At 41.3% G+C, this 14,553-nt stretch overlaps 1 long non-coding RNA gene across 1 annotated transcript in view; it reads right to left on the reverse strand.

Moving 5' to 3' along the window:
• Positions 1 to 2,852: 2,852 nt before the first annotated feature.
• LOC117085685 overlaps positions 2,853 to 14,553 on the reverse strand; it is a 46,689-nt gene continuing 34,988 nt past the window's right edge. The window contains exons 2-3 of the long non-coding RNA XR_004438051.1: positions 6,342 to 6,419; positions 2,853 to 3,044 (exon numbers count right to left, since the gene is read on the reverse strand). This is a non-coding gene — a long non-coding RNA (uncharacterized LOC117085685). The remainder of the gene's footprint in view (positions 3,045 to 6,341; positions 6,420 to 14,553) is intronic.

Here is a 14,553-nt window from a genome sequence, read left to right on the forward strand (position 1 = left end):
ATGGCCTTTTCCTCCTTTAAAAGCTTTCAAAAGTTCCTTACAGAAAAGTCTTTCCAATGCTTCCCTCCTATACACAGCCTTTGCCTAGCTAAGTCCTAGTCATCACCCTTCTGGTCTTAGTTTAAATGTTACTTTATTTACATATTTGGGTTTGGGTTTTTTTTTTTTTTTTTTTTTTTTTAGTATCATGTGCACACTAGAGGCAACGCACTGCGTTGTGCTGGATTTTGAGGGGTGAGAGAACAAGCATGGACATAATGTTACTTTATTTATATATTTGGGTTTTTGGGTTTTTTTTTTTTGTTTTGGTTCTAAGTACTACGTGCATACTAAAGGCAAGGTATTGCGTTGTGCTGGATTTTGAAGGGTGAGGGAACAAGCATGGATATCTATCCTTTGAAAGCTTCCGGGAAGTGGGGGTAGGGACAGAGAAACATTACAATTTAAAACCTATTTATAACGATATAATTATAATCACTAAAGGGTAAGTACTATGGAGGAAAGGTTCAGATTACAAAGAGAAAGTCAAACTGGGGAATCTAATTTAAAATGAGATGTCTCTGAAGGCCTCTTGGTAAGTGACATTTAAACTGAATCCTGAAGTATAAAGAATAACTATTGTGAAGGGCGAAGAGAAGTGTTGACTAAACCAAAACAGTGAGGAGACACTAAAGCTTGGGAGGGCCAGGAAGTAGCCTAATACGGCTCAAGGACAGTGAGCAAAATGGAGAAAGGCATGGATGAAAGTGAAAAGATGGTCCAGGTGCTCGGTGGCTCACACCTGTAATCCTAGCACTTTGTGAGGCCAAGGGGGGTGTGAATCACTTGAGGTCAAGAGTTTGAGACCAGCCTAACCAACATGGTGAAACCCTGTAACTACTAAAAATACAAAAAAATTAGCCAGGCATGCTGGTGGACACCTGTAATCCCACCTACTCGGGAGGCTGAGGCAGGAGAATTGCTTGAACCTGAGAGGTGGAAGTTGCAGTGAGTTGAGATCACACCATTGCAGTCCAGCCTGGGTGATGGAGCGAGACTCTGTCTCAAAAAAAAGAAGTGAAAAGATAGACCAGGCTTGTAGGCCTCCTTGAGGATATCTAAATTTTATTTTATTTTATTTTATTTTTTTATTTTTATTATTATTTTTTTTTGAGGCGGAGTCTCGCTCTGTCGCCCGGACTGGAGTGCAGTGGCCAGATCTCAGCTCACTGCAAGCTCTGCCTCCCGGGTTTACGCCATTCTCCTGCCTCAGCCTCCCGAGTAGCTGGGACTACAGGTGCCCGCTACCTCGCCCAGCTAGTTTTTGTATTTTTAGTAGAGACGGGGTTTCACCGTGTTAGCCAGGATGGTCTCGATCTCCTGACCTCGTGATCCGCCCGTCTCGGCCTCCCAAAGTGCTGGGATTACAGGCTTGAGCCACCGCGCCCGGCCTAAATTTTATTTTAGTACAATGGTAAGTCTGTGACTGGTTTCAAACTGGTAAATAACAAAATCTGATTTACATTTCAAAAAGATCTCTGCTATTACTGTGTGAAGATTGGATTAGGCCAATTAAATTCAGAATGTTTAATCCCCAGATCCTTTTTTTTTTTTTTCATTTTTCTTTAAGTTCCAGGATACATGTGCAGAATGTGCAGGTTTCTTACATAGGTATACATGTGCCATGGTGGTTTGCTGCACCTATCAACCCGTCATCTAGGTTTTAAGCCCCACATGCATTAGGTTTTTGTCCTAATGCTGTCCCTCCTCTTGCCCCCAACCCCCAGACAGGTCTCAGTGTGTGTTGTTCTCCTCCCTGTGTCCACGTGTTCTCATTGTTCAACTCCCACTTATGAGTGAGAATATACGGTGTTTGGTTTTCTGTTCCTGTGTTACTTTACTAAGAATGATGGCTTCCAGCTTCATCCATGTCCCTGCAAAGGACATGAACTCATTCTTTCTTATGGCTGCACAGTATTCCATGGTGTATATGTGCCACATTTTCTTTATCCAGTCTATCACTGATGTGCATCTGGGTCGGTTCCAAGTCTTTGCTATTGTAAATAGTGCTGCAATAAACATACATGTACACGTGTCTTTATAGTAGAATGATTTATAATCCTTTGGGTAAATACCCAGTAATGGGGTTGTTGGGTCAAATGTTATTTCTGGTTCTAGATCCTTGAGGAATCGCCACACTGTCTTCCACAATGGTTGAACTAATTTACACTCCCACCAACAGTGTAAAAGCATGCCTATTTCTTCACAGCCTCGTGAGAAATGAGAGAATCACTTGAGCTCAGGAATTCGAGACCAGCCTGGTCAACATAGTGAGACACCACCTCTATTTAAAAAAAAAAACAGGGACAGTCTGGATCAGGACACTTTTCCATTAACATCTTTCTGTTGAACCACTGAAGGGACAATATTAACTTTGGGTAGGTGCTGGGGTCTGGTAACATCTTTCTTTCTTCCGAATTTCTGGTGCCCTCTACTATCTCCCACTTGATGGAAAGATAAGTAAACTCTGGATCACTTCCCTCAGGATGACATGGCCTATGATGGCTGTCATGCTAATAAACGTTTTGTTACTGTGGATCACGGTTTTGTTAGTCGTGGGCCCCAGATTTTTTTTTTTTTTTTTTTTTTTTTGAGACGGAGTCTCGCTCTGCCGCCCAGGCTGGAGTGCAGTGGCCGGATCTCAGTTCACTGCAAGCTCCGCCTCCTGGGTTTAGGCCATTCTCCTGCCTCAGCCTCCCGAGTAGCTGGGACTACAGGCGGCTGCCACGTCGCCCGGCTAGTTTTTTTTTTGTATTTTTTAGTAGAGACGGGGTTTCACCATGTTAGCCAGGATGGTCTCGATCTCCTCACCTCGTGATCCGCCCGTTCTCGGCCTCCCAAAGTGCTGGGATTACAGGCTTGAGCGACCACGCCCGGCCCCCAGATTGTTTTTTGAGCATGGAGCAGTATCAACAAGCTGGCATCCTCAGGGCAGTGTCGTTTGGTAGGAGTTCTGACGTCTGTCACCAAAACCAAGGGGCTGCTCCTCAATGATGCATCTCATCCTAGAGTGGGAGATTATTTCTCATTCAATAAACAGTTTCGACATTAACGAGAACACCAGCATCAAAGAGCCACATCAGAAACCAGTATGTGTTAAGAGCCAGTGATTACTAATAATTCAAAATAATTCTGGGAGTAAAAGTAAAACGTGTTTAGTTTTCCATCTCTTCCCTGAAGTCTTACAGGAAGCTTCTTAGTGTTCTGTTTTTGATTTTCTCACATTGAGAGATAAGAATGGGAGAAGAGCAAACATCATCATGTTTATATATCGTTAGAAGAAAGCAGAATTAGAATAATTGAAGATATAAAATATCTACTTTGCATGGGAAAATGTCATGTCTAATATCTGCTTTAAAATAATTCAACAAGAAGGAATAAAAATAAAGTTGATGATTATTGAAATGGGATGTTGGGTTTATGGGAGCTCATTAGACTATTTCCTATTTTTGATGTATTTAACATTTTTTATAATAATAAAAAGCAAAAAAGAATTCATATGGATTGAAGAAGTGAGGAAGAAGACATTCTCTGACACAAATCTGAAAGCATAAATTAGTACAATCTTTTTTTTTTCTTTTTAAGACAGTGTCTCACTTTGTCACCCAGGTTGGAGTGCAGTGGGGTAATCTCGGCTCACCGCGACCTCAACCTCCTGGGTTCAAGCAATGCTCCTGCCTCAGCCTCTCAAGAAGCTGGGAAAACAGTCATATAACACCACACCCTGCTAACTTTTGTATATTTTTTAGAGACAGAGTTTCACCATGTTGCCCAGGCTGGTCTCAAACTCATGAACTCAAGCAATCTGCCTGCCTCAGTCTCCCGAAGTACTAGGATTACAGGCGTGACCCACCATGCCCGGCCTTGCACAATCTTTTAAAAAGTAATGTGGAGGTATCTATTAAAATTTAAAATGTGCATACCTTTTGATTTATCATCCCAGTTGAAATTTAACCCACAGAAATAATAACATTAATATTTATGTATAAGGACATTCACTCTACTATCACAATAGCAAAATATTGGACACATAAATATTTATTAAATAGACCAATAGTTAATAAGACAAAAAAATACCATAGTCATCTTAGTATATACAAGTGTCAGAGGCATCTGAACTAGAGCAACTCCATCATGAATAGGGGCTAGGTACAATGAGGCTGAGACCTCCTGGGCTGCATTCCCAGATGGTTAAGGCGTTCTAAGTCACAGGATGAGATAGGAGGTCGGCAAAAGATACAGGTCAAAAAGACACTGCTGATTAAACAGGTTGCAGTAAATAAGCTGGCTAAAACCCACCAAAACCAAGGCTGCGATGAGAGTGACTCTGTTCATCCTCACTGCTACACTCCCACCAGTGCCATGACACTTTACAAATGCCATGGCAACGTCAAGAAGTTACCCTATATGGTCTAAAAATGGGAAGCTTGAATAACCCACCTCTCGTTTAGCGTATGATAAAGAAATAACCATAAAAATAGACAACCAACAGACTTCAGGGCTTCTCTGCCTATGGAGTAGCCATTCTTTATTCCTTTACTTTCGTAATGAACTTGCTTTCACTTTAGGGACTCTTCCTGAATTATTTCTTGCATGAGATCCAAGAACCCTCTCTTGGGGTCTGGATTGGGACCCGTATCCAATAACACAAGATAATGAGTACACACAAGATGAACATGTATGTACTACATGGCTCATGTTAGATCACTAAACGATGTTTTTAATTGCAAACCAGTATTATTGGCATTATGCATGTGTCCATTATATACCGATGTGTATAACTTCGGGGAAATGTTGAGAAGGATACATATTAAATGTAGAATGGTTAATGAAGTATGGGTTTGCTTTCATACTTTACTGTAAATACTTTGTATTTTTTTAAGTAGTAAGATTACAGGTGGGTTTGTTTGTTTACCCAAGTGCAAAGCTGAGCGATAAACCCAAGCAGCCTGGCTCCAGATGCCTGACTTTTAGCTACTCACTAAACTGCCTTTAACTGGCACAGTATACACAGTGTGAACTTCATATTCTTAGAATTTTATTTTTAAGGGGAGTTGTGCTTATTTTTTTTTTGTCTTTTTTTTTTTTTTCCTTTTTGTGGAGAACGGGGTCTTGCTGTATTACCCAGGCAGGTCTCGAACTCCTGGGCTCAAGCTATCCTCCCGCCTCTGCCTCCCTGAGAGCTGGGATTACAGGCGTGAGCCACCGCGCCCGGCTAGAATTTTATTTTTAAGGGGAGTTGTGCTTATTTTTTTTTGTCTTTTTTTTTTTTTTCCTTTTTGTGGAGAACGGGGTCTTGCTGTATTACCCAGGCAGGTCTCGAACTCCTGGGCTCAAGCTATCCTCCCGCCTCTGCCTCCCTGAGAGCTGGGATTACAGGCGTGAGCCACCGCGCCCGGCTAGAATTTTATTTTTATTTAGTTCTTCATACATGTCTTCATCTCTCCTATCATATTCAGAGTGACTATATGTTTCTGATTCCAAACATCCCTTACCATCCTTGCATCAACAGTGTCTTCTGTTTCATAAAGTATTAATCCATAACATTGCAGGCCCTGTGTATGTCCCTTAGAGATCTATTTACAAAAAAAGAAAGAAAAGAAAGAAAGAAAGGAAGGAAGGAAGGAAGGAAGGAAGGAAGGAAGGAAGGAAGGAAGAGAAAGAAAAGAACAAAAAAAGAAGAGCTACTTAACAGAACTTTAACATAAATCCCTGTAAATTGTGGTGCCCTTGAAATTACAACTTAGTTTGGTCATGTAGTTAAGCCAATTATTTTGAAAATGCTACCAAAATGTTTAGTAAGCAACAACCCCTCTGGCCCCCTTTGCCTGGTTTCTTTGTCACTGTTTGGAGCTTCTGTTTAGAAACACAATAGCCTCTTTGTTACAGAGCCACAGGTAAAAAGTACTCATGCTCAAAGGTGACAGATTCCTTTCAACATTAATCCCAGGATGACCACACCCCACCCTCCAGAAGTTCTTAGTCTATAAAGGTTCTCATGCATATGCCTGTTAAAACCAAGTTCTTTTAGCCTTGTTATTGTCTTTCTTCCCACCTCCTTTGCAACTGCTTTTTCCTTAAGGCATTTTATTTAAGTGGAAACACTAAGTTATATAAGAGAGGCAAGGAACATTTTCTTGCCTAGCCAACTAAAGAAATCTTCTTGAAGTAAATTGAGATAGGATTAGTGAAAAAGGGCAAATCTTCTGCCAAAAAAAGCAAAAAAATTGTTGTTAATATATTACCCAGAATTAATTAGATGGGCAGTTTAGCATCAGCATATTACTAATTTTTTTCCTTACCTCCAGCAGCTTTTAGAAGACTGATTTACCAAGCATATTTTCTGTCCAAGCTTTCTTTCATGGAAAAGTTTGCTTTACCTAGACAAAGCACATGAAAGCAAATTAAAGCACATGTAAGATTAAGGAGGTTCTTGCTTGCTTTCAAAGTATATTTTTAAATTATCCTGGTCTTTTCTATTCAAAAGCTCTGTGCATCAGGCATGTTTACTAACATGAATATGAAAATATTTCTGCTCGTAAACTTCAGTGTAAAACTCCACAGCAGATATGATTAATTTTTTAAGACTGATATTGGTCTTATTTGTAACTTGTAGAATTAACTCTGCACCAATAGAAAACCCCATGCACATCAGTATGCAAATGAAAATGATGGCTATCTTAAAATCTTCCCTAAAAGAAATATGCCCCCAAGTTAGCACATACAGTGATAGATACCATGATGCCCAATAATACGTACCAAGTTCTTTCATCCACTAAAATTATTTAGAATTTTTCCACCCAGGCAAAATGAATAAACAAACTTTTATCTGATCTTCATATTGAATAATTGAGAAAAACTGCCTACCATGGCAGCCATTCCCAATAAGGACTGTGATGATAATTTGACCTCAAAAGAGTACCCCATCGACCCCACTTGTTCCCCATTTGTTCCCCACCTGTTCCCTGGAATGGTCACCATGGAAAACTTTCCACCTCTAACATTGAACAATTCTTCTGTTTTGAAATGATTCCAACTGCTTTGCCCCTTTATGGCCTATCAACTATTGCCAGATGAACTCAATGACCACTCAATAAAATTCTCCCTTGCTTCTAAAATTCCTACTTTAATAAATGCTTGCCAATCAGAGACTTAGTATTTTCTTCACACACTATAAACTCATACTTGTCCAATACCATTGAAAACCTGCTGAAATAAAACATTGCCAAGGGCTTTCTTGCTACAAGTTTATAAACAAATAGACTTTGTTATTTTTGCCTCATGCTTAGTTTTGTCTTTAAACATAATCGTATGTGATAGATATGTTAAACCATCTCCTAAATATCTCTGAATCCATCTTTTTCTCCCCATCCCCACTAATATTCTTTTTACTTTTGAGATGGAGTTTCACTCTTGTTGCCCAGACTGGAGTGCAATCGCGCTATCTCAGCTCACTGCAACCTCCGCATCTTGGGTTGAAGCGATTCTCCTGCCTCAGCCTCCCAAGTGGCTGGGATTACAGTGTAGGAGGACGAGCCGCAGACAAAACTCCTCAGACGCCCAGTTAAGAAGGAAGGACTTCATTTGGCTGGGGGCATCAGCAAGACTCCTGTCTCAAAAGCCGAGCTCCCCGACTGAGCAATTCCTGTCCCTTTTAAGGGCTCACAACTCTAAGGGGATCTGCATGAGAGGTCGTGATCGATTGAGCAAGCAGGGGGTAGGTGACTGGGGGCTGCATGCACGGGTAATTAGATCTGAAAAAACAGGGTAGGGATTTTCACAGTGCTTTTCTATACAATGTCTGCAATCTATAGATAACATAACCAATTAAGTCAGGGGTCGATCTTTAACTACCAGGCCTAGGGTGTGGCACTGGGCTGTCTGCTTGTGGATTTCATTTCTGCCTTTCAGTTTTTACTTTTTCTTTCTTTGGAGGCAGAAATTGGGCATAAGACAATATAAGGGGTGGTCTCCTCCCTTAACAGGCATGCACCACCACACCTAACTAATTTTGTATTTTTGAGTAGAGACAGGGTTTCACCATGTTGATCAGGCTGGTCTCGCACCCTTGACCTCAAGTGACCCACTTGCCTCAGCTTCCCAAAGTGCTGGGATTACAGATGTGAGCCACCGCACCCAACCAGTACTAATATTCTTATTATGCATCATCTAGAATGAGAATTAGTCCAGGAAGTGATCTCTTTGCCTCCAGTGTCCTTGGATTCATCCTTGTCCTGCTGACAAAGTATCACTGGTAGAAAGTAAATGCATTCACACCCTTCTCTAATTTCAATGGCATCCCCAAAGCTAACTAACGTAATAATGCCCAAATGCTTTCCAAAAGGCTTGCAGTAGTAGTAGTAGTAGAATATTCTAATGAAAATAAATTAATACGTGTTAATTTATAATAAGAGTTTCCATTAACCTTGACAAATACTCTGAAAGGTAGAAAGGTTTTGTTATCACAGCTGAGAAATCTAAGATTCAAGGACGCTAAGTGAAATTACCCAAGGTCACTTAGCCAGTAAGTAGCGCATCCAGAATCTAAAACTGCGTTTATCAGACTGCAAAGCCCATGCTTTCCTGAATGCCCTCCCCAATAGCCATACTGAATTCTTTCCATTCTTTCAATAAGCTGTGCTGGCTCATACGTCCTTGTCTCTGTACATGCTTCTATCACTCTCATCTTCTGTGAAACTCTCCCACACCTTCACTCTCCCCAGGCAGGGATGACTGCTTCCTCTCTCTATTGCTGCTTTAGCTGAAACTTGCCTCTTTCATAATCTTCATCACACTTCAATATTATGTAAATAATTCCTTACATGGGCATTTCTCAAAATTGTAAGCTCTTTGAGGACAAGGCGTTCTACTCCATTTCCCAGTTTTACAAAAGTGTTATTCTGACATACCAAATGATATAGAATTTTCAGAGAATGGAAAAAAACTTGATTTTTTTTATATCTCATTAAGGCTCTTCAGCAAAGAAAGGAAACGGAGATGATAATTAGTTATTTCCTCAGTGAGTTAGTTTGAAGACTAAATCAGTGGTTCTAAAACCTGCTGTATACTGAAATTCCCTTAGGAGATTGGGATAATGTGAATCTCCAGATCTTATGCCATATCTTGTGATTCATAAATTGTATATAATTCTTGATTCTATGTGCATGTGGATAGCCAGGGGGATCTACTAAGCAACTAGATTTGGCTACCACAGAATTTAATGTTATAAGCTATATAAACACTCAGTATAATGCCCAGTCCATGGCAAATGCTCAATAAATGTTATAATTTAAATGATAACACCTTACAAATGTCATACTACTTCACAATTTACAAAGTATTCACACAAGAATTATTCCATTTGATCTTCAGAACAATACAAGTGATATGGTTTGGATCTATGTCCTCACCCAAATCTCATGTGGAATTGTAATCCCCAAAGTTGGAGGTGGAGCCCAGTGGGAGGTGACTGGATCATGGGGGCAGATTTTTCCGCTTGGTACTATGTACCAAACTCATGAGCAAGTTCTCATGAGATCTAGGTGTTTAAAAGTGTGTGGCACCTCCTCACCCCACCTTCCTCCTGCTCCAGCCATGTGAAGATGCCTGCTTCCCCTTCACCTTCTGCCATGATTATAAGTTTCCTGAGGTCTCCCCAGAAGCAGAACCTGCTATGCTTCCTATACAGCCTGCAGAACTGTGAGCAAATTAAACCTCTTTTCTTTGTAAATTATGCAGTCTCAGGTATTATTTTATAGCAATTTTTAAATTCTTTTATTTTATAGCAATTTGAGAATGGACTAATACAAGGGTCAGCATTATTCTCTCTCATCCCAAACTATTCAGTAGAATGTAATCACTTAAATGCTGTCTCCTTCTACTGGAATGGAATAGAAAGATGAAGACCTCTTAAAAATAAAACTTTCTTGGGAGGCCGAGACGGGCGGATCACAAGGTCAGGAGATCGAGACCATCCTGGCGAACACAGTGAAACCCCGTCTCTACTAAAAATACAAAAAACTAGCCGGGCGAGGTGGCAGGCGCCTGTAGTCCCACCTACTCGGGAGGCTGAGGCAGGAGAATGGCGGGAACCCAGGAGGCGGAGCTTGCCGTGAGCTGAGATCTGGCCACTGCACTCCAGCCTGGGCGACAGAGCAAGACTCAGCCTCAAAAAAAAAAAAAGAAAAAAAGAAAATAAAATAAAACTTTCTGCCGGGCGCGGTGGCTCAAGCCTGTAATCCCAGCACTTTGGGAGGCCGAGACGGGCGGATCACGAGGTCAGGAGATCGAGACCATCCTGGTTAACACGGTGAAACCCCGTCTCTACTAAAAAATACAAAAAAACTAGCCGGGTGAGGTGGCGGGCGCCTGTAGTCGCAGCCACTCGGGAGGCTGAGGCTGGAGAATGGCCTAAACCAGGATGGCGGAGCTTGCAGTGAGCCGAGATCCAGCCACCACTGCACTCTAGCCTGGGCAACAGAGCAAGACTCCGTCTCAAAGAAGAAAGAAAAAAAAAAAAAAAAAATATATATATATATATATATAAATGAGCCAGGCATGGCGGTGTGTGCCTGTAACTCCCGGCTACTGGGGAGACTGAAGCATGAGAATTAGTTGAACCTGGGAGGTGAAGATTGCAGTGAGCCGAGATCCTGCCACTGCACTCCAGCCTGGGCGACAGTGAGACTCTGTCTCAAAAAAAAAAAATCTTCTTTTTGGGAACATTTTTGATCAAAAGATGGGTGACTATAGAAATAAATTTTGTGTTTCAATGGAAAACTATGCGTCATTTACGGCACATCCTTCCTGGTTATCAGATTCCAGCCTAGTTCATGATCTTTGATGTCTTTTTCAGGTCTCTGTCAATTTCAGATAACTGATAGATATGCAAACTCTGTCTTGTCTGTCAGAGACTTAAGTGACTTCCAACCCTCACCCTGTGAAAAAATCAGTTCTGGTACCTACCCATAAATTGGACTGAATTTGGTTACCTTGCTCAAATAGTTAATCCTTACCAAATTTTTAATTCTTCTGGTTTCCTTCAATATCTGGCTATAGTTCTTCAAACTAATGTTTCCAATTTTTCTTCCTTTTGCCTGACTCAGAGTCATGGAGAACTAAACCTGACTGCCCAATCTCTGGGACTTTAGGCTCCCTTGCAGTTGACCCTTTCCACGGAATCTGAAGAAGTCCCGCGAGTTAAACAATGTTCTGATATAAACTTGGAAGAACCCACCACTGCAGCAACCCATGAGTAAGCTGGATTTCTCCCTGGACAACCCATTGTCTGGACCACTAAGGAATTCCAGTGAATTCCAGGAATTCCTGGGTCAAGCATACCCTTAGATGAGATGCAACCAAGACTGTGGACATCACCAACAGCATTGACAACCTATCTTAAGAGCATGAAATGCAACAAGCAATGCTGTGTACCCAAAAGATTTTCAACAACCTCTTGGAATCCACTGAACTAGTACCCTCAGAGTTCAACTCCTAGTTCTTTACTATAATACAACTTTTTATCCTAACATTTCTCTTTTTCCTTTTAGGCATCCATCTATTGCAATGCCCAAGCCTTTAGGCCTCCAGGATCCTAAAATAATCAACATTTTCTACCACCTCTTAACAGATGGTTTAACCAATTTTCTAGGAAGGATACCAACAATAATCCTTGAGAGACTACTTCTTAGACCCTTCATCAACATTTGGGAAGTTTATAATCAGCTCGAAGTTGTTCAGCAATGAGTGACATTCATTTATCTTGAACAAAAGGACAATTGACAATGTTGAATTTTATCTAAGCCTGTGTACCTGGAAACCCAGACAGTCAGGATCCCTTCTCTGACTCTTTTGTGCTCCAAGAAATGACTAACCACGAACAACTACCCTGCTGTCTGTTGTGTGCTCTTAGTTAAGACCCATTTTGGCCAGGGGTGGTGACCGGTGGATCACTTGAGGTCAGGAGTTCGAGATCAGCCTGGCCAACATGGTGAAACCCTGTCTCTACTGAAAATACAAAAATTAGGCAGGCATGGTGGCACCTGCCTGTAATCCCAGCTACTCGGGAGGCTGAGGCACGAGAATCACTTGAGACTGGGAGGCAGAGGTTGTAGTGAGCCGAGATTACAACACTGCACTCCAGTCTGGGCGACAGAGTGAGACTCTGCCTCAAAAAAAAAAGAAAAAACAAACAAACAAAGAAACAAAAAACAGAGCAAGCAAGCAAACCAAAAAATCCATCTCCATCCTTCCCCAATGACTTCCCTGTTTATTCAACTCTTTAAAATCCTTCCTCAGGCCGGGCACGGTGGCTCACGCCTGTAATCCCAGCACTTTGGGGGGCTGAGGCGGGCGGATCACGAGGTCAGGAGATCGAGACCATCCTGGCTAATATGGTTAAACCCCGTCTCTACTAAAAATACAAAAAATTAACTGAGCATGGTGGGGGGGCGCCTGTAGTCCCAGCTACTGGGGAGGCTGAGGCGGGAGAATGATGTGAATCCAGGAGGCGGAGCTTGCAGTGAGCCGAGATCACGCCACTGCACTCCAGCCTGGGCGACAGAGCGAGACTGTGTCTCAAAAAATAAAAATAAAATAGAAATAAATAAATAAACAAAACCCTACTTATTTAGGGTTCCTCATCAATGAATAATCTCCCAATACAGTCCAAATATAATAATCTCTTTAATTGTCAGGTGCTTCTTGTCTTTCGTGATAGGGTTGATTGCATGCATTGCGATCAAAATTGTGGTAGAGGGAGTCTTGCTCTGTTGCCCAGGCTGGAGTGCAGTGGCACAATCTCAGTTCACTGCAACCTTTGCTTCTCGGGTTCAAGTGATTCTCTTGTCTCAGCCTCTGGAGTAGTTAGGACTACTGGAGTAGCTAGGCACGCGCCACTACGCCTGGCTAATTTTTTGTGTTTTTTGTAGAGACGGGGTTTCTCCATGTTGGCTAGGCTGGTCTGGAATTCCTGAGCTCAAGTGATCTTCCCGCCTCGACTTCCCAAGGTACTGGGATCACAGGTGTGAGCCATCACACCTTGCTGCGGCTTTAAAGAGTAGGAAAATTATAGCTCTGCTTCACAGAAAGGCCACTAGCTTAGAAAATGTTAATTCATCTGTATTAAATTCACATTTTTAAACACTTTTTGGGTTATAGGATCTGTACCAAATAAGGAGGAGTGGCAGTAAAAACACAATATTATGTTTCTAAAATTAAAGTAGACCCTGAGGATCTAAAAAATATATATATCTATACACATATATGTATATTCCCTGAGATTAACAAACAATAACAACAAAAAACCCAAGCACAAACTGGGTGCCAGTGAGTCTCAACTAATTCTGTGCTATGTTGGATAATTGCCTGCTATAAGCTGTTATATTAGACACTATAATTGAAGTTGAATTAATCGATTTTGAGATGTTCAAATTAAATTCCACTAAAAGTCCACTTTGAAGTGGAGCGTTTTGAAGAGCCACCTACAGAGGTAAACAAATATAGTCAGAACCTCTACATGCATTTGATCGCCCCAAGAGTCGCCACACAGACCTTCTTGCCTCATCATTGTAATAAATCTATAAAATAATTCATACTGCCTGCTTTTATTTGGATTTCTGATCACGTGACCATGAACAAAAAAACTCGTATGATTTTGAACTAAATAGTAGACAGCAGATGTGAATCAGAGCCAGATGCAGGTGCTGAGTCTGTGGTTCTAAGGACTGGCACTATTTCATGTCTGATTCCAGTAAGACACACAGTCCAATCCAAACTCCTGTAGATATCCTCTAAGCATTAAGTAAGAAAGAAGCTGTGATCGCTTTACCAAGCTGTAGAAAAACCAGAAACAGGGTGAGCTTGGTGGTGTGCATGTGTCCCAGACACGGGACATGAAATACCGAAATCTGGAAGGCACCAAATGTTATCACCAGCTGCTAGTCACTACTGCCATTGTCTTCGTAAACAACACTAAGGAATGATTTGATAAGTGGGAGGCAGCCTGGAGGTTGTAGAGCCAGTGAGGAGGCAGCCAGTAAGCATTTCAGCTCCACAGAAACTAAACTAGATCTTTGGATTTGAATGAAACAATAATATTATTTGAGAGACATCTAAAAGGTAAATACAAATTTTTAATGTGCCCATTTTTGAACAAGGGCTGGGGTCAAAATTTATGGTAAAATCATTTATACTGCTTGAACAAAGTAAAAGGAAATGTATAGCACAGTATGAGAACACTAAACCATAATGTCAAAAGATGTGAATGGGTCAGTACAACTTTAGTGTGTTAAATGGTGTTTAAAGAGTAGGAAAAGGGGCAGTGTTAATGGATTGAGGCCAGAGAAGCAATCATACAAGAATGAAGAAACCAGATAGGACTCTAAGACTGACAAAGTGCAATGTTAGCCTGTTTGTTCTCATAGTAAGAGGGTAGACTTAGCCTTTTGTGCTCACTTTCTGAATTTTGTGTGTTATGTAGGAATGCTTCTGACCAATTCTTGCAGGGAAGACCTA

Source organism: Trachypithecus francoisi, unplaced genomic scaffold, assembly GCF_009764315.1.
Source record: "Trachypithecus francoisi isolate TF-2019V2 unplaced genomic scaffold, Tfra_2.0 Lachesis_group1, whole genome shotgun sequence".
NCBI classification, from domain to species: Eukaryota; Metazoa; Chordata; class Mammalia; order Primates; family Cercopithecidae; genus Trachypithecus; species Trachypithecus francoisi.